This window comes from Macaca mulatta, chromosome 10, assembly GCF_049350105.2.
Source record: "Macaca mulatta isolate MMU2019108-1 chromosome 10, T2T-MMU8v2.0, whole genome shotgun sequence".
Lineage (NCBI taxonomy): Eukaryota > Metazoa > Chordata > Mammalia > Primates > Cercopithecidae > Macaca > Macaca mulatta.
Window position 1 is genome coordinate 50734265 of NC_133415.1, and position 27702 is coordinate 50761966.

Consider the following 27702-nt stretch of genomic DNA (forward strand, 5'->3'; position numbering starts at 1 on the left):
GAAAGCTGTAACTCTGTGAGTTGATTTCACAGAACACAAAGAAGTTTCTCAGAAAGCTTCTTTCTCTTTGTAATCGGAGGATATTTCCTTTGGCCCTATAGTCTTCAAAGGGATCCGAAATATCTGTTCTCAGATTCCACAGAAATAAGGCTAGCAAGAGATCCACGAAATACAGATGTAACTCTGTGAGATGAATTAACAGAACACCAAGCAGTTTCTCAGAAAGCTTCTTTCCAGATTTCATCTGAGGATAATTCCTTTTTCACCATAGCCCTCTATGGGCTTCCAAATATCACTTTGCCAATTCCACAAGAACTGTCTTAGCGAAAGGCTTCTTGAGGGGAAAGCTGTAACTGTGTGAGATGATTTCACAGAACGCAAAGAAGTTTCTCAGAAAGCTTCCTTCTCTTTGTTATCGGAGGATATTTCCTTTGGCCCTATAGTCTTCAAAGGGATCCGAAATATCTGTTCTCAGATTCCACAGACATAAGGCTAGCAAAGAGATCCAAGAAATACAGATGTAACACTGTGAGATGAATTAAGAGAACACCAAGCAGTTTCTCAGAAAGCTTCTTTCCAGATTTCATCTGAGGATATTTCCTTTTTCACCATAGCCCTCTTTGGGCTTCCAAATATCACTTTGCCAATTCCACAAGAAGTGTCTTAGCGAAAGGCTTCTTGAGGGGAAAGCTGTAACTCTGTGAGATGATTTCACAGAACACAAAGAACTTTCTCAGAAAGCTTCTTTCTGTTTGTTATCAGAGGATACTTCCTTTTTCTCTATAGTCTTCAAAGGGATCCGAAATATCTGTTCTCAGATTCCACAGAAATAAGGCTAGCAAAGAGATCCACGAAATACAGATGTAACTCTGTGAGATGAATTAACAGAACACCAAGCCGTTTCTCAGAAAGCTTCTTTCCAGATTTCATCTGAGGATATTTCCTTTTTCACCATAGCCCTCTATGGGCTTCCAAATATCACTTTGCCAATTCCACAAGAACTGTCTTAGCGAAAGGCTTCTTGAGGGGAAAGCTGTAACTCTGTGAGATGATTTCACTGAACTGAAAGAAGTTTCTCAGAAAGCTTCTTTCTCTTTGTTATCGGAGGATAATTCCTTTGGCCCTATAGTCTTCAAAGGGATCCGAAATATCTGTTCTCAGATACCACAGAAATAAGGCTAGCAAAGAGATCCACGAAATACAGATGTAACTCTGTGAGATGAATTAACAGAACACCAAGCAGTTTCTCAGAAAGCTTCTTTCCAGATTTCATCTGAGGATATTTCCTTTTTCACCATAGCCCTCTAAGGGATTCCAAATATCACTTTGCCAATTCCACAAGAACTGTCTTAGCGAAAGGCTTCTTGAGAGGAAAGCTGTAACTCTGTGAGATGATTTCACAGAACACAAAAAAGTTTCTCAGAATGCTTGTTTCTCTTTGTTATCAGGGGACATTTCCTTTGGCCCTGTAGTCTTCAAAGGGATCCGAAATATCTGTTCTCAGATTCCAAAGAAATAAGGCTAGCAAAGAGATCCACGAAATACAGATGTACCTCTGTGAGATGAATTAACAGAACACCAAGCAGTTTCTCAGAAAGCTTCTTTCCAGATTTCATCTGAGGATATTTCCTTTTTCACCATAGCCCTCTAGGGGCTTCCAAATATCACTTTGCCAATTCCAAAAGAACTGTCTTAGCCAAAGACTTCTTGAGGGGAAAGCTGTAACTCTGTGAGATGATTTCACAGAACAGAAAGAAGTTTCTCAGAAAGCTTCTTTCTCTTTGTTATCGGAGGATAATTCCTTTGGCCCTATAATCTTCAAAGGGATCCGAAATATCTGTTCTCAGATTCCACAGAAATTAGGCTAGCAAAGAGATCCACGAAATACAGATGTAACTCTGTGAGATGAATTAACAGAACACCAAGCAGTTTCTCAGAAAGCTTCTTTCCAGATTTCATCTGAGGATATTTCCTTTTTCACCATAGCCCTCTATGGGCTTCCAAATATCACTTTGCCAATTCCAAAAGAACTGTCTTAGCGAAAGGCTTCTTGAGGGGAAAGCTGTAACTCTTTGAGATGATTTCACAGAACGCAAAGAAGTTTCTCAGAAAGCTTCCTTCTCTTTGTTATCGGAGGATATTTCCTTTGGCCCTATAGTCTTCAAAGGGATCCGAAATATCTGTTGTCAGATTCCACAGAAATAAGGCTAGCAAAGAGATCCACGAAATACAGATGTAACTCTGTGAGATGAATTAACAGAACACCAAGCAGTTTCTCAGAAAGCTTCTTTCCAGATTTCATCTGAGGATATTTCCTTTTTCACCATAGCCCTCTATGGGCTTCCAAATGTCACTTTCCCAATTCCACAAGAAGTGTCTCAGCGAAAGGCTTCTTGAGGGGAAAGCTGTAACTCTGTGAGATGATTTCACAGAACACAAAGAAGTTTCTCAAAAACCTTGTTTCTCTTTGTTATCAGAGGATATTTCCTTTGGCCCTATAGTCTTCAAAGGGATCCGAAATATCTGTTCCCAGATTCCACAAAAATAAGGCTAGCAAAGAGATCCACGAAATACAGATGTAACTCTGTGAGATTAATTAACAGAACACCAAGCAGTTTCTCAGGAAGCTTCTTTCCAGATTTCATCTGAGGATATTTACTTTTTCACCATAGCCCTCTATGGGCTTCCAAATATCACTTCGCCAATTCCACAAGAACTGTCTTAGCGAAAGGCTTCTTGAGGGGAAAGCTGTAACTCTGTGAGATGATTTCACAGAACACAAAGAACTTTCTCAGAAAGCTTTTTTCTCTTTGTTATCAGAGGATACTTCCTTTTGCCCTATAGTCTTCAAAGGGATCCGAAATATCTGTTCTCAGATTCCACAGAAATAAGGCTAGCAAAGAGATCCACGAAATACAGATGTAACTCTGTGAGATGAATTAACAGAACACCAAGCAGTTTCTCAGAAAGCTTCTTTCCAGATTTCATCTGAGGATATTTCCTTTTTCACCATAGCCCTCTTTGGGCTTCCAAATATCACTTTGCCAATTCCACAAGAAGTGTCTTAGCGAAAGGCTTCTTGAGGGGAAAGCTGTAATTCTGTGAGATAATTTCACAGAACACAAAGAGCTTTCTCAGAAAGCTTCTTTCTCTTTGTTATCAGAGGATACTTCCTTTTGCCCTATAGTCTTCAAAGGGATCCAAAATATCTGTTCTCAGATTCCACAGAAAAAAGGCTAGCAAAGAGATCCACGAAATACAGATGTAACTCTGTGAGATGAATTAACAGAACACCAAGCAGTTTCTCAGAAAGCTTGTTTCCAGATTTCATCTGAGGATATTTCCTTTTTCACCATAGCCCTCTATGGGCTTCCAAATATCACTTTGCCAATTCCAAAAGAACTGTCTTAGCGAAAGGCTTCTTGAGGGGAAAGCTGTAACTCTGTTAGATGATTTCACAGAACGCAAAGAGGTTTCTCAGAAAGCTTCCTTCTCTTTGTTATCGGAGGATATTTCCTTTGGCCCTATAGTCTTCAAAGGGATCCGAAATATCTGTTCTCAGATTCCACAGAAATAAGGCTAGCAAAGAGATCCAAGAAATACAGATGTAACTCTGTGAGATGAATTAACAGAAAACTAAGCAGTTTCTCAGAAAGCTTCTTTCCAGATTTCATCTGAGGATATTTCCTTTTTCACCATAGCCCTCTATGGGCTTCCAAATATCACTTTCCCAATTCCACAAGAAGTGTCTTAACGAAAGGCTTCTTGAGGGGAAAGCTGTAACTCTGTGAGATGATTTCACAGAACACAAAGAAGTTTCTCAGAAACCTTGTTTCTCTTTGTTATCAGAGGATATTTCCTTTGGCCCTATAGTCTTCAAAGGGATCGGAAATATCTGTTCTCAGATTCCACAAAAATAAGGCTAGCAAAGAGATCCACGAAATACAGATGTAACTCTGTGAGATGAATTAACAGAACACCAAGCAATTTCTCAGAAAGCTTCTTTCCATATTTCATCTGAGGATATTTCCTTTTTCACCATAGCCCTCTATGGGTTTCCAAATATCACTTTGCCAATTCCACAAGAACTGTCTTAGCGAAAGGCTTCTTGAGGGGAAAGCTGTAACTCTGTGAGTTGATTTCACAGAACACAAAGAAGTTTCTCAGAAAGCTCCTTTCTCTTTGTAATCCGAGGATATTTCCTTTGGCCCTATAGTCTTCAAAGGGATCCGAAATATCTGTTCTCAGATTCCACAGAAATAAGGCTAGCAAGAGATCCACGAAATACAGATGTAATCTGTGAGATGAATTAACAGAACACCAAGCAGTTTCTCAGAAAGCTTCTTTCCAGATTTCATCTGAGGATATTTCCTTTTTCACCATAGCCCTCTAAGCGCTTCCAAATATCACTTTGCCAATTCCACAAGAAGTGTCTTAGCGAAAGGCTTCTTGAGGGGAAAGCTGTAACTCTGTGAGATGATTTCACAGAACACAAAGAACTTTCTCAGAAAGCTTCTTTCTGTTTGTTATCAGAGGATACTTCCTTTTGCTCTATAGTCTTCAAAGGGATCCGAAATATCTGTTCTCAGATTCCACAGAAATAAGGCTAGCAAAGAGATCCACGAAATACAGATGTAACTCTGTGAGATGAATTAACAGAACACCAAGCCGTTTCTCAGAAAGCTTCTTTCCAGATTTCATCTGAGGTTATTTCCTTTTTCACCATAGCCCTTTATGGGCTTCCAAATATCACTTTGCCAATTCCACAAGAACTGTCTTAGCGAAAGGCTTCTTGAGGGGAAAGCTGTAACTCTGTTAGATGATTTCACTGAACAGAAAGAAGTTTCTCAGAAAGCTTCTTTCTCTTGTTATCGGAGGATAATTCCTTTGGCCCTATAGTCTTCAAAGGGATCCGAAATATCTGTTCTCAGATTCCACAGAAATAAGGCTAGCAAAGAGATCCACGAAATACAGATGTAACTCTGTGAGATTAATTAACAGAACACCAAGCAGTTTCTCAGAAAGCTTCTTTCCAGATTTCATCTGAGGATATTTCCTTTTTCACCATAGCCCTCTAAGGGATTCCAAATATCACTTTGCCAATTCCACAAGAACTGTCTTAGCGAAAGGCTTCTTGAGAGGAAAGCTGTAACTCTGTGAGATGATTTCACAGAACACAAAAAAGTTTCTCAGAAAGCTTGTTTCTCTTTGTTATCAGGGGACATTTCCTTTGGCCCTGTAGTCTTCAAAGGGATCCGAAATATCTGTTCTCAGATTCCAAAGAAATAAGGCTAGCAAAGAGATCCACGAAATACAGATGTACCTCTGTGAGATGAATTAACAGAACACCAAGCAGTTTCTCAGAAAGCTTCTTTCCAGATTTCATCTGAGGATATTTCCTTTTTCACCATAGCCCTCTAGGGGCTTCCAAATATCACTTTGCCAATTCCAAAAGAACTGTCTTAGCCAAAGACTTCTTGAGGGGAAAGCTGTAACTCTGTGAGATGATTTCACAGAACAGAAAGAAGTTTCTCAGAAAGCTTCTTTCTCTTTGTTATCGGAGGATAATTCCTTTGGCCCTATAATCTTCAAAGGGATCCGAAATATCTGTTCTCAGATTCCACAGAAATTAGGCTAGCAAAGAGATCCACGAAATACAGATGTAACTCTGTGAGATGAATTAACAGAACACCAAGCAGTTTCTCAGAAAGCTTCTTTCCAGATTTCATCTGAGGATATTTCCTTTTTCACCATAGCCCTCTATGGGCTTCCAAATATCACTTTGCCAATTCCAAAAGAACTGTCTTAGCGAAAGGCTTCTTGAGGGGAAAGCTGTAACTCTTTGAGATGATTTCACAGAACGCAAAGAAGTTTCTCAGAAAGCTTCCTTCTCTTTGTTATCGGAGGATATTTCCTTTGGCCCTATAGTCTTCAAAGGGATCCGAAATATCTGTTGTCAGATTCCACAGAAAAAAGGCTAGCAAAGAGATCCAAGAAATACAGATGTAACTCTGTGAGATGAATTAACAGAACACTAAGCAGTTTCTCAGAAAGCTTCTTTCCAGATTACATCTAAGGATATTTCCTTTTTCACCATAGCCCTCTATGGGCTTCCAAATGTCACTTTCCCAATTCCACAAGAAGTGTCTCAGCGAAAGGCTTCTTGAGGGGAAAGCTGTAACTCTGTGAGATGATTTCACAGAACACAAAGAAGTTTCTCAAAAACCTTGTTTCTCTTTGTTATCAGAGGATATTTCCTTTGGCCCTATAGTCTTCAAAGGGATCCGAAATATCTGTTCCCAGATTCCACAAAAATAAGGCTAGCAAAGAGATCCACGAAATACAGATGTAACTCTGTGAGATTAATTAACAGAACACCAAGCAGTTTCTCAGGAAGCTTCTTTCCAGATTTCATCTGAGGATATTTACTTTTTCACCATAGCCCTCTATGGGCTTCCAAATATCACTTCGCCAATTCCACAAGAACTGTCTTAGCGAAAGGCTTCTTGAGGGGAAAGCTGTAACTCTGTGAGATGATTTCACAGAACACAAAGAACTTTCTCAGAAAGCTTTTTTCTCTTTGTTATCAGAGGATACTTCCTTTTGCCCTATAGTCTTCAAAGGGATCCGAAATATCTGTTCTCAGATTCCACAGAAATAAGGCTAGCAAAGAGATCCACGAAATACAGATGTAACTCTGTGAGATGAATTAACAGAACACCAAGCAGTTTCTCAGAAAGCTTCTTTCCAGATTTCATCTGAGGATATTTCCTTTTTCACCATAGCCCTCTTTGGGCTTCCAAATATCACTTTGCCAATTCCACAAGAAGTGTCTTAGCGAAAGGCTTCTTGAGGGGAAAGCTGTAATTCTGTGAGATAATTTCACAGAACACAAAGAGCTTTCTCAGAAAGCTTCTTTCTCTTTGTTATCAGAGGATACTTCCTTTTGCCCTATAGTCTTCAAAGGGATCCAAAATATCTGTTCTCAGATTCCACAGAAAAAAGGCTAGCAAAGAGATCCACGAAATACAGATGTAACTCTGTGAGATGAATTAACAGAACACCAAGCAGTTTCTCAGAAAGCTTGTTTCCAGATTTCATCTGAGGATATTTCCTTTTTCACCATAGCCCTCTATGGGCTTCCAAATATCACTTTGCCAATTCCAAAAGAACTGTCTTAGCGAAAGGCTTCTTGAGGGGAAAGCTGTAACTCTGTTAGATGATTTCACAGAACGCAAAGAGGTTTCTCAGAAAGCTTCCTTCTCTTTGTTATCGGAGGATATTTCCTTTGGCCCTATAGTCTTCAAAGGGATCCGAAATATCTGTTCTCAGATTCCACAGAAATAAGGCTAGCAAAGAGATCCAAGAAATACAGATGTAACTCTGTGAGATGAATTAACAGAAAACTAAGCAGTTTCTCAGAAAGCTTCTTTCCAGATTTCATCTGAGGATATTTCCTTTTTCACCATAGCCCTCTATGGGCTTCCAAATATCACTTTCCCAATTCCACAAGAAGTGTCTTAACGAAAGGCTTCTTGAGGGGAAAGCTGTAACTCTGTGAGATGATTTCACAGAACACAAAGAAGTTTCTCAGAAACCTTGTTTCTCTTTGTTATCGGAGGATATTTCCTTTGGCCCTATAGTCTTCAAAGGGATCGGAAATATCTGTTCTCAGATTCCACAAAAATAAGGCTAGCAAAGAGATCCACGAAATACAGATGTAACTCTGTGAGATGAATTAACAGAACACCAAGCAATTTCTCAGAAAGCTTCTTTCCATATTTCATCTGAGGATATTTCCTTTTTCACCATAGCCCTCTATGGGTTTCCAAATATCACTTTGCCAATTCCACAAGAACTGTCTTAGCGAAAGGCTTCTTGAGGGGAAAGCTGTAACTCTGTGAGTTGATTTCACAGAACACAAAGAAGTTTCTCAGAAAGCTCCTTTCTCTTTGTAATCCGAGGATATTTCCTTTGGCCCTATAGTCTTCAAAGGGATCCGAAATATCTGTTCTCAGATTCCACAGAAATAAGGCTAGCAAGAGATCCACGAAATACAGATGTAATCTGTGAGATGAATTAACAGAACACCAAGCAGTTTCTCAGAAAGCTTCTTTCCAGATTTCATCTGAGGATATTTCCTTTTTCACCATAGCCCTCTAAGCGCTTCCAAATATCACTTTGCCAATTCCACAAGAAGTGTCTTAGCGAAAGGCTTCTTGAGGGGAAAGCTGTAACTCTGTGAGATGATTTCACAGAACACAAAGAACTTTCTCAGAAAGCTTCTTTCTGTTTGTTATCAGAGGATACTTCCTTTTGCTCTATAGTCTTCAAAGGGATCCGAAATATCTGTTCTCAGATTCCACAGAAATAAGGCTAGCAAAGAGATCCACGAAATACAGATGTAACTCTGTGAGATGAATTAACAGAACACCAAGCCGTTTCTCAGAAAGCTTCTTTCCAGATTTCATCTGAGGTTATTTCCTTTTTCACCATAGCCCTTTATGGGCTTCCAAATATCACTTTGCCAATTCCACAAGAACTGTCTTAGCGAAAGGCTTCTTGAGGGGAAAGCTGTAACTCTGTTAGATGATTTCACTGAACAGAAAGAAGTTTCTCAGAAAGCTTCTTTCTCTTGTTATCGGAGGATAATTCCTTTGGCCCTATAGTCTTCAAAGGGATCCGAAATATCTGTTCTCAGATTCCACAGAAATAAGGCTAGCAAAGAGATCCACGAAATACAGATGTAACTCTGTGAGATTAATTAACAGAACACCAAGCAGTTTCTCAGAAAGCTTCTTTCCAGATTTCATCTGAGGATATTTCCTTTTTCACCATAGCCCTCTATGGGATTCCAAATATCACTTTGCCAATTCCACAAGAACTGTCTTAGCGAAAGGCTTCTTGAGAGGAAAGCTGTAACTCTCTGACATGATTTCACAGAACACAAAGAAGTTTCTCAGAAAGCTTGTTTCTCTTTGTTATCAGAGGACATTTCCTTTGGCCCTATAGTCTTCAAAGGAATCCGAAATATCTCTTCTCAGATTCCAAAGAAATAAGGCTAGCAAAGAGATCCACGAAATACAGATATACCTCTGTGAGATGAATTAACAGAACACCAAGCAGTTTCTCAGAAAGCTTCTTTCCAGATTTCATCTGAGGATATTTCCTTTTTCACCATAGCCCTCTATGGGCTTCCAAATATCACTTTGCCAATTCCAAAAGAACTGTCTTAGCCAAAGACTTCTTGAGGGGAAAGCTGTAACTCTGTGAGATGATTTCACAGAACAGAAAGAAGTTTCTCAGAAAGCTTCTTTCTCTTTGTTATCGGAGGATAATTCCTTTGGCCCTATAGTCTTCAAAGGGATCCGAAATATCTGTTCTCAGATTTCACAGAAATAAGGCTAGCAAAGAGATCCACGAAATACAGATGTAACTCTGTGAGATGAATTAACAGAACACTAAGCAGTTTCTCAGAAAGCTTCTTTCCAGATTTCATCAGAGGATATTTCCTTTTTCACCATAGCCCTCTAGGGGCTTCCAAATATCACTTTGCCAATTCCACAAGAACTGTCTTAGCGAAAGGCTTCTTGAGGGGAAGCTGTAACTCTGTGAGATGATTTCACAGAACACAAAGAAGTTTCTCAGAAAGCTTGTTTCTCTTTGTTATCAGAAGACATTTCCTTTGGCCCTATATTCTTCAAAGGGATCCGAAATATCTGTTCTCAGATTCCACAGAAATAAGGCTAGCAAGGAGATCCACGAAATACAGATGTACCTCTGTGAGATGAATTAACAGAACACCAAGCAGTTTCTCAGAAAGCTTCTTTCCAGATTTTATCTGAGGATATTTCCTTTTTCACCATAGCCCTCTATGGGCTTCCAAATATCACTTTGCCAATTCCACAAGAACTGCCTTAGCGAAAGGCTTTTTGAGGCGAAAGATGTAACTCTGTGAGGTGCTTTCACAGAACGCAAAGAAGTTTCTCAGAAAGCTTCCTTCTCTTTGTTATCGGAGGATATTTCCTTTGGCCCTATAGTCTTCAAAGGGATCCGAAATATCTGTTCTCAGATTCCACAGAAATAAGGCTAGCAAAGAGATCCAAGAAATACAGATGTAACTCTGTGAGATGAATTAACAGAACACTACGCAGTTTCTCAGAAAGCTTCTTTCCAGATTTCATCTGAGGATATTTCCTTTTTCACCATAGCCCTCTATGGGCTTCCAAATATCACTTTCCCAATTCCACAAGAAGTGTCTTAACGAAAGGCTTCTTGAGGGGAAAGCTGTAACTCTGTGAGATGATTTCACAGAACACAAAGAAGTTTCTCAGAAACCTTGTTTCTCTTTGTTATCGGAGGATATTTCCTTTGGCCCTATAGTCTTCAAAGGGATCGGAAATATCTGTTCTCAGATTCCACAAAAATAAGGCTAGCAAAGAGATCCACGAAATACAGATGTAACTCTGTGAGATGAATTAACAGAACACCAAGCAGTTTCTCAGAAAGCTTCTTTCCATATTTCATCTGAGGATATTTCCTTTTTCACCATAGCCCTCTTTGGGCTTCCAAATATCACTTTGCCAATTCCACAAGAAGTGTCTTAGCGATAGGCTTCTTGAGAGGAAAGCTGTAACTCTGTGAGATGATTTCACAGAACACAAAGAACTTTCTCAGAAAGCTTCTTTCTGTTTGTTATCAGAGGATACTTCCTTTTGCTCTATAGTCTTCAAAGGGATCCGAAATATCTGTTCTCAGATTCCACAGAAATAAGGCTAGCAAAGAGATCCACGAAATACAGATGTAACTCTGTGAGATGAATTAACAGAACACCAAGCCGTTTCTCAGAAATCTTCTTTCCAGATTTCATCTGAGGATATTTCCTTTTTCACCATAGCCCTCTGTGGGCTTCCAAATATCACTTTGCCAATTCCACAAGAAGTGTCTTAGCGAAAGGCTTCTTGAGGGGAAAGCTGTAACTCTGTGAGATGATTTCACTGAACAGAAAGAAGTTTCTCAGAAAGCTTCTTTCTCTTTGTTATCGGAGGATACTTCCTTTGGCCCTGTAGTCTTCAAAGGGATCCGAAATATCTGTTCTCAGATTCCACAGAAATAAGGCTAGCAAAGAGATCCACGAAATACAGATGTAACTCTGTGAGATGAATTAACAGAACACCAAGCAGTTTCTCAGAAAGCTTCTTTCCAGATTTCATCTGAGGATATTTCCTTTTTCACCATAGCCCTCTATGGGCTTCCAAATATCACATTGCCAATTCCAAAAGAACTGTCTTAGCGAAAGGCTTCTTGAGGGGAAAGCTGTAACTCTGTTAGATGATTTCACAGAACGCAAAGAAGTTTCTCAGAAAGCTTCCTTCTCTTTGTTATCGGAGGATATTTCCTTTGGCCCTATAGTCTTCAAAGGGATCCGAAATATCTGTTCTCAGATTCCACAGAAATAAGGCTAGCAAAGAGATCCAAGAAATACAGATGTAACTCTGTGAGATGAATTATAAGAACACTAAGCAGTTTCTCAGAAAGCTTCTTTCCAGATTTCATCTGAAGATATTTCCTTTTTCATCATAGCCCTCTATGGGCTTCCAAATATCACTTTGCCAATTCCACAAGAAGTGTCTTAGCGAAAGGCTTCTTGAGGGGAAAGTTGTAACTCTGTGAAATGATTTTACAGAACACAAAGAAGTTTCTCAGAAACCTTGTTTCTCTTTGTTATCGGAGGATATTTCCTTTGGCCCTATAGTCTTTAAAGAGATCCGAAATATCTGTTCTCAGATTCCACAGAAATAAGGGTAGCAAAGAGATCCACGAAATACAGATGTAACTCTGTGAGATGAATTAACAGAACACCAAGCCGTTTCTCAGAAAGCTTCTTTCCAGATTTCATCTGAGGATATTTCCTTTTTCACCATAGCCCTCTATGGGCTTCCAAATATCACTTTGCCAATTCCACAAGAACTGTCTTAGCGAAAGGCTTCTTGAGGGGAAAGCTGTAACTCTGTGAGATGATTTCACTGAACAGAAAGACGTTTCTCAGAAAGCTTCTTTCTCTTTGTTATCGAAGGATAATTCCTTTGGCTCTATTGTCTTCAAAGGGATCCGAAATATCTGTTCTCAGATTTCACAGAAATAAGGCTAGCAAAGAGATCCACGAAATACAGATGTAACTCTGTGAGATGAATTAACAGAACACCAAGCAGTTTCTCAGAAAGCTTCTTTCCAGATTTCATCTGAGGATATTTCCTTTTTCACCATAGCCCTCTATGGGATTCCAAATATCACTTTGCCAATTCCACAAGAACTGTCTTAGCGAAAGGCTTCTTGAGAGGAAAGCTGTAACTCTCTGACATGATTTCACAGAACACAAAGAAGTTTCTCAGAAAGCTTGTTTCTCTTTGTTATCAGAGGACATTTCCTTTGGCCCTATAGTCTTCAAAGGAATCCGAAATATCTCTTCTCAGATTCCAAAGAAATAAGGCTAGCAAAGAGATCCACGAAATACAGATATACCTCTGTGAGATGAATTAACAGAACACCAAGCAGTTTCTCAGAAAGCTTCTTTCCAGATTTCATCTGAGGATATTTCCTTTTTCACCATAGCCCTCTATGGGCTTCCAAATATCACTTTGCCAATTCCAAAAGAACTGTCTTAGCCAAAGACTTCTTGAGGGGAAAGCTGTAACTCTGTGAGATGATTTCACAGAACAGAAAGAAGTTTCTCAGAAAGCTTCTTTCTCTTTGTTATCGGAGGATAATTCCTTTGGCCCTATAGTCTTCAAAGGGATCCGAAATATCTGTTCTCAGATTTCACAGAAATAAGGCTAGCAAAGAGATCCACGAAATACAGATGTAACTCTGTGAGATGAATTAACAGAACACTAAGCAGTTTCTCAGAAAGCTTCTTTCCAGATTTCATCAGAGGATATTTCCTTTTTCACCATAGCCCTCTAGGGGCTTCCAAATATCACTTTGCCAATTCCACAAGAACTGTCTTAGCGAAAGGCTTCTTGAGGGGAAGCTGTAACTCTGTGAGATGATTTCACAGAACACAAAGAAGTTTCTCAGAAAGCTTGTTTCTCTTTGTTATCAGAAGACATTTCCTTTGGCCCTATATTCTTCAAAGGGATCCGAAATATCTGTTCTCAGATTCCACAGAAATAAGGCTAGCAAGGAGATCCACGAAATACAGATGTACCTCTGTGAGATGAATTAACAGAACACCAAGCAGTTTCTCAGAAAGCTTCTTTCCAGATTTTATCTGAGGATATTTCCTTTTTCACCATAGCCCTCTATGGGCTTCCAAATATCACTTTGCCAATTCCACAAGAACTGCCTTAGCGAAAGGCTTTTTGAGGCGAAAGATGTAACTCTGTGAGGTGCTTTCACAGAACGCAAAGAAGTTTCTCAGAAAGCTTCCTTCTCTTTGTTATCGGAGGATATTTCCTTTGGCCCTATAGTCTTCAAAGGGATCCGAAATATCTGTTCTCAGATTCCACAGAAATAAGGCTAGCAAAGAGATCCAAGAAATACAGATGTAACTCTGTGAGATGAATTAACAGAACACTACGCAGTTTCTCAGAAAGCTTCTTTCCAGATTTCATCTGAGGATATTTCCTTTTTCACCATAGCCCTCTATGGGCTTCCAAATATCACTTTCCCAATTCCACAAGAAGTGTCTTAACGAAAGGCTTCTTGAGGGGAAAGCTGTAACTCTGTGAGATGATTTCACAGAACACAAAGAAGTTTCTCAGAAACCTTGTTTCTCTTTGTTATCGGAGGATATTTCCTTTGGCCCTATAGTCTTCAAAGGGATCGGAAATATCTGTTCTCAGATTCCACAAAAATAAGGCTAGCAAAGAGATCCACGAAATACAGATGTAACTCTGTGAGATGAATTAACAGAACACCAAGCAGTTTCTCAGAAAGCTTCTTTCCATATTTCATCTGAGGATATTTCCTTTTTCACCATAGCCCTCTTTGGGCTTCCAAATATCACTTTGCCAATTCCACAAGAAGTGTCTTAGCGATAGGCTTCTTGAGAGGAAAGCTGTAACTCTGTGAGATGATTTCACAGAACACAAAGAACTTTCTCAGAAAGCTTCTTTCTGTTTGTTATCAGAGGATACTTCCTTTTGCTCTATAGTCTTCAAAGGGATCCGAAATATCTGTTCTCAGATTCCACAGAAATAAGGCTAGCAAAGAGATCCACGAAATACAGATGTAACTCTGTGAGATGAATTAACAGAACACCAAGCCGTTTCTCAGAAATCTTCTTTCCAGATTTCATCTGAGGATATTTCCTTTTTCACCATAGCCCTCTGTGGGCTTCCAAATATCACTTTGCCAATTCCACAAGAAGTGTCTTAGCGAAAGGCTTCTTGAGGGGAAAGCTGTAACTCTGTGAGATGATTTCACTGAACAGAAAGAAGTTTCTCAGAAAGCTTCTTTCTCTTTGTTATCGGAGGATACTTCCTTTGGCCCTGTAGTCTTCAAAGGGATCCGAAATATCTGTTCTCAGATTCCACAGAAATAAGGCTAGCAAAGAGATCCACGAAATACAGATGTAACTCTGTGAGATGAATTAACAGAACACCAAGCAGTTTCTCAGAAAGCTTCTTTCCAGATTTCATCTGAGGATATTTCCTTTTTCACCATAGCCCTCTATGGGCTTCCAAATATCACATTGCCAATTCCAAAAGAACTGTCTTAGCGAAAGGCTTCTTGAGGGGAAAGCTGTAACTCTGTTAGATGATTTCACAGAACGCAAAGAAGTTTCTCAGAAAGCTTCCTTCTCTTTGTTATCGGAGGATATTTCCTTTGGCCCTATAGTCTTCAAAGGGATCCGAAATATCTGTTCTCAGATTCCACAGAAATAAGGCTAGCAAAGAGATCCAAGAAATACAGATGTAACTCTGTGAGATGAATTATAAGAACACTAAGCAGTTTCTCAGAAAGCTTCTTTCCAGATTTCATCTGAAGATATTTCCTTTTTCATCATAGCCCTCTATGGGCTTCCAAATATCACTTTGCCAATTCCACAAGAAGTGTCTTAGCGAAAGGCTTCTTGAGGGGAAAGTTGTAACTCTGTGAAATGATTTTACAGAACACAAAGAAGTTTCTCAGAAACCTTGTTTCTCTTTGTTATCGGAGGATATTTCCTTTGGCCCTATAGTCTTTAAAGAGATCCGAAATATCTGTTCTCAGATTCCACAGAAATAAGGGTAGCAAAGAGATCCACGAAATACAGATGTAACTCTGTGAGATGAATTAACAGAACACCAAGCCGTTTCTCAGAAAGCTTCTTTCCAGATTTCATCTGAGGATATTTCCTTTTTCACCATAGCCCTCTATGGGCTTCCAAATATCACTTTGCCAATTCCACAAGAACTGTCTTAGCGAAAGGCTTCTTGAGGGGAAAGCTGTAACTCTGTGAGATGATTTCACTGAACAGAAAGACGTTTCTCAGAAAGCTTCTTTCTCTTTGTTATCGAAGGATAATTCCTTTGGCCCTATTGTCTTCAAAGGGATCCGAAATATCTGTTCTCAGATTTCACAGAAATAAGGCTAGCAAAGAGATCCACGAAATACAGATGTAACTCTGTGAGATGAATTAACAGAACACCAAGCAGTTTCTCAGAAAGCTTCTTTCCAGATTTCATCTGAGGATATTTCCTTTTTCAACATAGCCCTCTATGGGCTTCCAAATATCACTTTGCCAATTCCACAAGAACTGTCTTAGCGAAAGGCTTCTTGAGGGGAAAGCTGTAACTGTGTGAGATGATTTCACAGAACGCAAAGAAGTTTCTCAGAAAGCTTCCTTCTCTTTGTTATCGGAGGATATTTCCTTTGGCCCTATAGTCTTCAAAGGGATCCGAAATATCTGTTCTCAGATTCCACAGACATAAGGCTAGCAAAGAGATCCAAGAAATACAGATGTAACTCTGTGAGATGAATTAAGAGAACACCAAGCAGTTTCTCAGAAAGCTTCTTTCCAGATTTCATCTGAGGATATTTCCTTTTTCACCATAGCCCTCTTTGGGCTTCCAAATATCCCTTTGCCAATTCCACAAGAAGTGTCTTAGCGAAAGGCTTCTTGAGGCGAAAGCTGTAACTCTGTGAGATGATTTCACAGAACACAAAGAACTTTCTCAGAAAGCTTCTTTCTGTTTGTTATCAGAGGATACTTCCTTTTGCTCTATAGTCTTCAAAGGGATCCGAAATATCTGTTCTCAGATTCCACAGAAATAAGGCTCGCAAAGAGATCCACGAAATACAGATGTAACTCTGTGAGATGAATTAACAGAACACCAAGCCGTTTCTCAGAAATCTTCTTTCCAGATTTCATCTGAGGATATTTCCTTTTTCACCATAGCCCTCTATGGGCTTCCAAATATCACTTTGCCAATTCCACAAGAACTGTCTTAGCGAAAGGCTTCTTGAAGGGAAAGCTGTAACTCTGTGAGATGATTTCACTGAACAGAAAGAAGTTTCTCAGAAAGCTTCTTTCTCTTTGTTATCGGAGGATAATTCCTTTGGCCCTGTAGTCTTCAAAGGGATCCGAAATATCTGTTCTCAGATTCCACAGAAATAAGGCTAGCAAAGAGATCCACGAAATACAGATGTAACTCTGTGAGATGAATTAACAGAACACCAAGCAGTTTCTCAGAAAGCTTCTTTCCAGATTTCATCTGAGGATATTTCCTTTTTCACCATAGCCCTCTATGGGCTTCCAAATATCACTTTGCCAATTCCACAAGAACTGTCTTAGCGAAAGGCTTCTTGAGAGGAAAGCTGTAACTCTGTGAGATGATTTCACAGAACACAAAAAAGTTTCTCAGAAAGCTTGTTTCTCTTTGTTATCAGAGGACATTTCCTTTGGCCCTATAGTCTTCAAAGGGATCCGAAATATCTGTTCTCAGATTCCAAAGAAATAAGGCTAGCAAAGAGATCAACGAAATACAGATGTACCTCTGTGAGATGAATTAACAGAACACCAAGCAGTTTCTCAGAAAGCTTCTTTCCAGATTTCATCTGAGGATATTTCCTTTTTCACCATAGCCCTCTATGGGCTTCCAAATATCACTTTGCCAATTCCAAAAGAACTGTCTTAGCCAAAGTCTTCTTGAGGGGAAAGCTGTAACTCTGTGAGATGATTTCACCGAACAGGAAGAAGTTTCTCAGAAAGCTTCTTTCTCTTTGTTATCGGAGGATAATTCCTTTGGCCCTATAGTCTTCAAAGGGATCCGAAATATCTGTTCTCAGATTCCACAGAAATAAGGCTAGCAAAGAGATCCACGAAATACAGATGTAACTCTGTGAGATGAATTAACAGAACACCAAGCCGTTTCTCAGAAAGCTTCTTTCCAGATTTCATCTGAGGATATTTCCTTTTTCACCATAGCCCTCTATGGGCTTCCAAATATCACTTTGCCAATTCCACAAGAAGTGTCTTAGCGAAAGGCTTCTTTAGGGGAAAGCTGTAACTCTTTGAGATGATTTCACAGAACACAAAGAAGTTTCTCAAAAACCTTCTTTCTCTTTGTTATCGGAGGATATTTCCTTTGGACCTATAGACTTCAAAGGGATCCGAAATATCTGTTCTCAGATTCCACAAAAATAAGGCTAGCAAAGAGATCCACGAAATACAGATGTAACTCTGTGAGATGAATTAACAGAACACCAAGCAGTTTCTCAGAAAGCTTCTTTCCAGATTTCATCTGAGGATATTTCCTTTTTCACCATAGCCCTCTATGGGCTTCCAAATATCACTTAGCCAATTCCACAAGAACTGTCTTAGCGAAAGGCTTCTTGAGGGGAAAGCTGTAACTCTGTGAGATGATTTCACTGAACAGAAAGAAGTTTCTCAGAAAGCTTCTTTCTCTTTGTTATCGGAGGATAATTCCTTTGGCCCTATAGTCTTCAAAGGGATCCGAAATATCTGTTCTCAGATTCCACAGAAATAAGGCTAGCAAAGAGATCCACGAAATACAGATGTAACTCTGTGAGATGAATTAACAGAACACCAAGCAGTTTCTCAGAAAGCTTCTTTCCAGATTTCATCTGAGGATATTTCCTTTTTCACCATAGCCCTCTAGGGGCTTCCAAATATCACCTTGCCAATTCCAAAAGAACTGTCTTAGCCAAAGACTTCTTGAGGGGAAAGCTGTAACTCTGTGAGATGATTTCACAGAACACAAAGAACTTTCTCAGAAAGCTTCTTTCTGTTTGTTATCAGAGGATACTTCCTTTTGCTCTATAGTCTTCAAAGGGATCCGAAATATCTGTTCTCAGATTCCACAGAAATAAGGCTAGCAAAGAGATCCACGAAATACAGATGTAACTCTGTGACATGAATTAACAGAACACCAAGCCGTTTCTCAGAAATCTTCTTTCCAGATTTCATCTGAGGATATTTCCTTTTTCACCATAGCCCTCTGTGGGCTTCCAAATATCACTTTGCCAATTCCACAAGAAGTGTCTTAGCGAAAGGCTTCTTGAGGGGAAAGCTGTAACTCTGTGAGATGATTTCACTGAACAGAAAGAAGTTTCTCAGAAAGCTTCTTTCTCTTTGTTATCGGAGGATACTTCCTTTGGCCCTGTAGTCTTCAAAGGGATCCGAAATATCTGTTCTCAGATTCCACAGAAATAAGGCTAGCAAAGAGATCCACGAAATACAGATGTAACTCTGTGAGATGAATTAACAGAACACCAAGCAGTTTCTCAGAAAGCTTCTTTCCAGATTTCATCTGAGGATATTTCCTTTTTCACCATAGCCCTCTATGGGCTTCCAAATATCACATTGCCAATTCCAAAAGAACTGTCTTAGCGAAAGGCTTCTTGAGGGGAAAGCTGTAACTCTGTTAGATGATTTCACAGAACGCAAAGAAGTTTCTCAGAAAGCTTCCTTCTCTTTGTTATCGGAGGATATTTCCTTTGGCCCTATAGTCTTCAAAGGGATCCGAAATATCTGTTCTCAGATTCCACAGAAATAAGGCTAGAAAAGAGATCCAAGAAATACAGATGTAACTCTGTGAGATGAATTATAAGAACACTAAGCAGTTTCTCAGAAAGCTTCTTTCCAGATTTCATCTGAAGATATTTCCTTTTTCATCATAGCCCTCTATGGGCTTCCAAATATCACTTTGCCAATTCCACAAGAAGTGTCTTAGCGAAAGGCTTCTTGAGGGGAAAGTTGTAACTCTGTGAAATGATTTTACAGAACACAAAGAAGTTTCTCAGAAACCTTGTTTCTCTTTGTTATCGGAGGATATTTCCTTTGGCCCTATAGTCTTTAAAGAGTTCCGAAATATCTGTTCTCAGATTCCACAGAAATAAGGGTAGCAAAGAGATCCACGAAATACAGATGTAACTCTGTGAGATGAATTAACAGAACACCAAGCCGTTTCTCAGAAAGCTTCTTTCCAGATTTCATCTGAGGATATTTCCTTTTTCACCATAGCCCTCTATGGGCTTCCAAATATCACTTTGCCAATTCCACAAGAACTGTCTTAGCGAAAGGCTTCTTGAGGGGAAAGCTGTAACTCTGTGAGATGATTTCACTGAACAGAAAGACGTTTCTCAGAAAGCTTCTTTCTCTTTGTTATCGAAGGATAATTCCTTTGGCCCTATTGTCTTCAAAGGGATCCGAAATATCTGTTCTCAGATTTCACAGAAATAAGGCTAGCAAAGAGATCCACGAAATACAGATGTAACTCTGTGAGATGAATTAACAGAACACCAAGCAGTTTCTCAGAAAGCTTCTTTCCAGATTTCATCTGAGGATATTTCCTTTTTCAACATAGCCCTCTATGGGCTTCCAAATATCACTTTGCCAATTCCACAAGAACTGTCTTAGCGAAAGGCTTCTTGAGGGGAAAGCTGTAACTGTGTGAGATGATTTCACAGAACGCAAAGAAGTTTCTCAGAAAGCTTCCTTCTCTTTGTTATCGGAGGATATTTCCTTTGGCCCTATAGTCTTCAAAGGGATCCGAAATATCTGTTCTCAGATTCCACAGACATAAGGCTAGCAAAGAGATCCAAGAAATACAGATGTAACTCTGTGAGATGAATTAAGAGAACACCAAGCAGTTTCTCAGAAAGCTTCTTTCCGGATTTCATCTGAGGATATTTCCTTTTTCACCATAGCCCTCTTTGGGCTTCCAAATATCCCTTTGCCAATTGCACAAGAAGTGTCTTAGCGAAAGGCTTCTTGAGGGGAAAGCTGTAACTCTGTGAGATGATTTCACAGAACACAAAGAACTTTCTCAGAAAGCTTCTTTCTGTTTGTTATTAGAGGATACTTCCTTTTGCTCTATAGTCTTCAAAGGGATCCGAAATATCTGTTCTCAGATTCCACAGAAATAAGGCTCGCAAAGAGATCCACGAAATACAGATGTAACTCTGTGAGATGAATTAACAGAACACCAAGCCGTTTCTCAGAAATCTTCTTTCCAGATTTCATCTGAGGATATTTCCTTTTTCACCATAGCCCTCTATGGGCTTCCAAATATCACTTTGCCAATTCCACAAGAACTGTCTTAGCGAAAGGCTTCTTGAAGGGAAAGCTGTAACTCTGTGAGATGATTTCACTGAACAGAAAGAAGTTTCTCAGAAAGCTTCTTTCTCTTTGTTATCGGAGGATAATTCCTTTGGCCCTGTAGTCTTCAAAGGGATCCGAAATATCTGTTCTCAGATTCCACAGAAATAAGGCTAGCAAAGAGATCCACGAAATACAGATGTAACTCTGTGAGATGAATTAACAGAACACCAAGCAGTTTCTCAGAAAGCTTCTTTCCAGATTTCATCTGAGGATATTTCCTTTTTCACCATAGCCCTCTATGGGCTTCCAAATATCACTTTGCCAATTCCACAAGAACTGTCTTAGCGAAAGGCTTCTTGAGAGGAAAGCTGTAACTCTGTGAGATGATTTCACAGAACACAAAAAAGTTTCTCAGAAAGCTTGTTTCTCTTTGTTATCAGAGGACATTTCCTTTGGCCCTATAGTCTTCAAAGGGATCCGAAATATCTGTTCTCAGATTCCAAAGAAATAAGGCTAGCAAAGAGATCAACGAAATACAGATGTACCTCTGTGAGATGAATTAACAGAACACCAAGCAGTTTCTCAGAAAGCTTCTTTCCAGATTTCATCTGAGGATATTTCCTTTTTCACCATAGCCCTCTATGGGCTTCCAAATATCACTTTGCCAATTCCAAAAGAACTGTCTTAGCCAAAGACTTCTTGAGGGGAAAGCTGTAACTCTGTGAGATGATTTCACCGAACAGAAAGAAGTTTCTCAGAAAGCTTCTTTCTCTTTGTTATCGGAGGATAATTCCTTTGGCCCTATAGTCTTCAAAGGGATCCGAAATATCTGTTCTCAGATTCCACAGAAATAAGGCTAGCAAAGAGATCCACGAAATACAGATGTAACTCTGTGAGATGAATTAACAGAACACCAAGCCGTTTCTCAGAAAGCTTCTTTCCAGATTTCATCTGAGGATATTTCCTTTTTCACCATAGCCCTCTATGGGCTTCCAAATATCACTTTGCCAATTCCACAAGAAGTGTCTTAGCGAAAGGCTTCTTTAGGGGAAAGCTGTAACTCTTTGAGATGATTTCACAGAACACAAAGAAGTTTCTCAAAAACCTTCTTTCTCTTTGTTATCGGAGGATATTTCCTTTGGACCTATAGACTTCAAAGGGATCCGAAATATCTGTTCTCAGATTCCACAAAAATAAGGCTAGCAAAGAGATCCACGAAATACAGATGTAACTCTGTGAGATGAATTAACAGAACACCAAGCAGTTTCTCAGAAAGCTTCTTTCCAGATTTCATCTGAGGATATTTCCTTTTTCACCATAGCCCTCTATGGGCTTCCAAATATCACTTAGCCAATTCCACAAGAACTGTCTTAGCGAAAGGCTTCTTGAGGGGAAAGCTGTAACTCTGTGAGATGATTTCACTGAACAGAAAGAAGTTTCTCAGAAAGCTTCTTTCTCTTTGTTATCGGAGGATAATTCCTTTGGCCCTATAGTCTTCAAAGGGATCCGAAATATCTGTTCTCAGATTCCACAGAAATAAGGCTAGCAAAGAGATCCACGAAATACAGATGTAACTCTGTGAGATGAATTAACAGAACACCAAGCAGTTTCTCAGAAAGCTTCTTTCCAGATTTCATCTGAGGATATTTCCTTTTTCAACATAGCCCTCTATGGGCTTCCAAATATCACTTTGCCAATTCCACAAGAACTGTCTTAGCGAAAGGCTTCTTGAGGGGAAAGCTGTAACTGTGTGAGATGATTTCACAGAACGCAAAGAAGTTTCTCAGAAAGCTTCCTTCTCTTTGTTATCGGAGGATATTTCCTTTGGCCCTATAGTCTTCAAAGGGATCCGAAATATCTGTTCTCAGATTCCACAGACATAAGGCTAGCAAAGAGATCCAAGAAATACAGATGTAACTCTGTGAGATGAATTAAGAGAACACCAAGCAGTTTCTCAGAAAGCTTCTTTCCGGATTTCATCTGAGGATATTTCCTTTTTCACCATAGCCCTCTTTGGGCTTCCAAATATCCCTTTGCCAATTGCACAAGAAGTGTCTTAGCGAAAGGCTTCTTGAGGGGAAAGCTGTAACTCTGTGAGATGATTTCACAGAACACAAAGAACTTTCTCAGAAAGCTTCTTTCTGTTTGTTATTAGAGGATACTTCCTTTTGCTCTATAGTCTTCAAAGGGATCCGAAATATCTGTTCTCAGATTCCACAGAAATAAGGCTCGCAAAGAGATCCACGAAATACAGATGTAACTCTGTGAGATGAATTAACAGAACACCAAGCCGTTTCTCAGAAATCTTCTTTCCAGATTTCATCTGAGGATATTTCCTTTTTCACCATAGCCCTCTATGGGCTTCCAAATATCACTTTGCCAATTCCACAAGAACTGTCTTAGCGAAAGGCTTCTTGAAGGGAAAGCTGTAACTCTGTGAGATGATTTCACTGAACAGAAAGAAGTTTCTCAGAAAGCTTCTTTCTCTTTGTTATCGGAGGATAATTCCTTTGGCCCTGTAGTCTTCAAAGGGATCCGAAATATCTGTTCTCAGATTCCACAGAAATAAGGCTAGCAAAGAGATCCACGAAATACAGATGTACCTCTGTGAGATGAATTAACAGAACACCAAGCAGTTTCTCAGAAAGCTTCTTTCCAGATTTCATCTGAGGATATTTCCTTTTTCACCATAGCCCTCTATGGGCTTCCAAATATCACTTTGCCAATTCCACAAGAACTGTCTTAGCGAAAGGCTTCTTGAGAGGAAAGCTGTAACTCTGTGAGATGATTTCACAGAACACAAAAAAGTTTCTCAGAAAGCTTGTTTCTCTTTGTTATCAGAGGACATTTCCTTTGGCCCTATAGTCTTCAAAGGGATCCGAAATATCTGTTCTCAGATTCCAAAGAAATAAGGCTAGCAAAGAGATCAACGAAATACAGATGTACCTCTGTGAGATGAATTAACAGAACACCAAGCAGTTTCTCAGAAAGCTTCTTTCCAGATTTCATCTGAGGATATTTCCTTTTTCACCATAGCCCTCTATGGGCTTCCAAATATCACTTTGCCAATTCCAAAAGAACTGTCTTAGCCAAAGACTTCTTGAGGGGAAAGCTGTAACTCTGTGAGATGATTTCACCGAACAGAAAGAAGTTTCTCAGAAAGCTTCTTTCTCTTTGTTATCGGAGGATAATTCCTTTGGCCCTATAGTCTTCAAAGGGATCCGAAATATCTGTTCTCAGATTCCACAGAAATAAGGCTAGCAAAGAGATCCACGAAATACAGATGTAACTCTGTGAGATGAATTAACAGAACACCAAGCCGTTTCTCAGAAAGCTTCTTTCCAGATTTCATCTGAGGATATTTCCTTTTTCACCATAGCCCTCTATGGGCTTCCAAATATCACTTTGCCAATTCCACAAGAAGTGTCTTAGCGAAAGGCTTCTTTAGGGGAAAGCTGTAACTCTTTGAGATGATTTCACAGAACACAAAGAAGTTTCTCAAAAACCTTCTTTCTCTTTGTTATCGGAGGATATTTCCTTTGGACCTATAGACTTCAAAGGGATCCGAAATATCTGTTCTCAGATTCCACAAAAATAAGGCTAGCAAAGAGATCCACGAAATACAGATGTAACTCTGTGAGATGAATTAACAGAACACCAAGCAGTTTCTCAGAAAGCTTCTTTCCAGATTTCATCTGAGGATATTTCCTTTTTCACCATAGCCCTCTATGGGCTTCCAAATATCACTTAGCCAATTCCACAAGAACTGTCTTAGCGAAAGGCTTCTTGAGGGGAAAGCTGTAACTCTGTGAGATGATTTCACTGAACAGAAAGAAGTTTCTCAGAAAGCTTCTTTCTCTTTGTTATCGGAGGATAATTCCTTTGGCCCTATAGTCTTCAAAGGGATCCGAAATATCTGTTCTCAGATTCCACAGAAATAAGGCTAGCAAAGAGATCCACGAAATACAGATGTAACTCTGTGAGATGAATTAACAGAACACCAAGCAGTTTCTCAGAAAGCTTCTTTCCAGATTTCATCTGAGGATATTTCCTTTTTCACCATAGCCCTCTAGGGGCTTCCAAATATCACCTTGCCAATTCCAAAAGAACTGTCTTAGCCAAAGACTTCTTGAGGGGAAAGCTGTAACTCTGTGAGATGATTTCACAGAACAGAAAGAAGTTTCTCAGAAAGCTTCTTTCTCTTTGTTATCGGAGGATAATTCCTTTGGCCCTATAGTCTTCAAAGGGATCCGAAATATCTGTTCTCAGATTCCACAGAAATAAGGCTAGCAAAGAGATCCACGAAATACAGATGTAACTCTGTGAGATGAATTAACAGAACACCAAGCAGTTTCTCAGAAAGCTTCTTTCCAGATTTCATCTGAGGATATTTCCTTTTTCACCATAGCCCTCTATGGGCTTCCAAATATCACTTTGCCAATTCCAAAAGAAGTGTCTTAGCGAAAGGCTTCTTGAGGGGAAAGCTGTAACTCTGTGAGATAATTTCACAGAACACAAAGAGCTTTCTCAGAAAGCTTCTTTCTCTTTGTTATCAGAGGATACTTCCTTTTGCCCTATAGTCTTCAAAGGGATCCAAAATATCTGTTCTCAGATTCCACAGAAATAAGGCTAGCAAAGAGATCCACGAAATACAGATGTAACTCTGTGAGATTAATTAACAGAACACCAAGCAGTTTCTCAGAAAGCTTGTTTCCAGATTTCATCTGAGGATATTTCCTTTTTCACCATAGCCCTCTATGGGCTTCCAAATATCACTTTGCCAATTCCAAAAGAACTGTCTTAGCGAAAGGCTTCTTGAGGGGAAAGCTGTAACGCTGTGAGATGATTTCACAGAACGCAAAGAAGTTTCTCAGAAAGCTTCCTTCTCTTTGTTATCGGAGGATATTTCCTTTGGCCCTATAGTCTTCAAAGGGATCCGAAATATCTGTTCTCAGATTCCACAGAAATAAGGCTAGCAAAGAGATCCAAGAAATACAGATGTAACTCTGTGAGATGAATTAACAGAACACTAAGCAGTTTCTCAGAAAGCTTCTTTCCAGATTTCATCTGAAGATATTTCCTTTTTCATCATAGCCCTCTATGGGCTTCCAAATATCACTTTGCCAATTCCACAAGAAGTGTCTTAGCGAAAGGCTTATTGAGGGGAAAGCTGTAACTCTGTGAAATGATTTCACAGAACACAAAGAAGTTTCTCAGAAACCTTGTTTCTCTTTGTTATCGGAGGATATTTCCTTTGACCCTATAGTCTTAAAAGAGATCCGAAATATCTGTTCTCAGATTCCACAGAAATAAGGGTAGCAAAGAGATCCACGAAATAAAGATGTAACTCTGTGAGATGAATTAACAGAACACCAAGCCGTTTCTCAGAAAGCTTCTTTCCAGATTTCATCTGAGGATATTTCCTTTTTCACCATAGCCCTCTATGGGCTTCCAAATATCACTTTGCCAATTCCACAAGAACTGTCTTAGTGAAAGGCTTCTTGAGGGGAAAGCTGTAACTCTGTGAGATGATTTCACAGAACACAAAGAAGTTTCTCTGAAAGCATCTTTCTCTTTGTTATCAGAGGATATTTCCTTTGGCCCTATAATCTTCAAAGGGATCCGAAATATCTGTTCTCAGATTCCACAGAAATAAGGCTAGCAAAGAGATCCACGAAATACAGATGTAACTCTGTGAGATGAATTAACAGAACACCAAGCAGTTTCTCAGAAAGCTTCTTTCCAGATTTCATCTGAGTATATTTCCTTTTTCACCATAGCCCTCTAACGGCTTCCAAATATCACTTTGCCAATTCCACAAGAACTGCCTTAGCGAAAGGCTTTTTGAGGGGAAAGATGTAACTCTGTGAGGTGCTTTTACAGAACGCAAAGAAGTTTCTCAGAAAGCTTCCTTCTCTTTGTTATCGGAGGATATTTCCTTTGGCCCTATAGTCTACAAAGGGATCCGAAATATCTGTTCTCAGATTCCACAGAAATAAGGCTAGCAAAGAGATCCAAGAAATACAGATGTAACTCTGTGAGATGAATTAACAGAACACTAAGCAGTTTCTCAGAAAGCTTCTTTCCAGATTTCATCTGAGGATATTTCCTTTTTCACCATAGCCCTCTAAGGGCTTCCAAATATCACTTTCCGAATTCCACAAGAAGTGTCATAGCGAAAGGCTTCTTGAGGGGAAAGCTGTAACTCTGTGAGATGATTTCACAGAACACAAAGAAGTTTCTCAGAAACCTTGTTTCTCTTTGTTATCGGAGGATATTTCCTTTGGCCCTATAGTCTTCAAAGGGATCGGAAATATCTGTTCTCAGATTCCACAAAAATAAGGCTAGCAAAGAGATCCACGAAATACAGATGTAACTCTGTGAGATGAATTAACAGAACAGCAAGCAGTTTCTCAGAAAGCTTCTTTCCAGATTTCATCTGAGGATATTTCCTTTTTCACCGTAGCCCTCTATGGGTTTCCAAATATCACTTTGCCAATTCAACAAGAACTGTCTTAGCGAAAGGCTTCTTGAGGGGAAAGCTGTAACTCTGTGAGTTGATTTCACAGAACACAAAGAAGTTTCTCAGAAAGCTTCTTTCTCTTTGTAATCGGAGGATATTTCCTTTGGCCCTATAGTCTTCAAAGGGATCCGAAATATCTGTTCTCAGATTCCACAGAAATAAGGCTAGCAAGAGATCCACGAAATACAGATGTAACTCTGTGAGATGAATTAACAGAACACCAAGCAGTTTCTCAGAAAGCTTCTTACCAGATTTCATCTGAGGATAACTCCTTTTTCACCATAGCCCTCTATGGGCTTCCAAATATCACTTTGCCAATTCCACAAGAACTGTCTTAGCGAAAGGCTTCTTGAGGGGAAAGCTGTAACTGTGTGAGATGATTTCACAGAACGCAAAGAAGTTTCTCAGAAAGCTTCCTTCTCTTTGTTATCGGAGGATATTTCCTTTGGCCCTATAGTCTTCAAAGGGATCCGAAATATCTGTTCTCAGATTCCACAGACATAAGGCTAGCAAAGAGATCCAAGAAATACAGATGTAACACTGTGAGATGAATTAAGAGAACACCAAGCAGTTTCTCAGAAAGCTTCTTTCCAGATTTCATCTGAGGATATTTCCTTTTTCACCATAG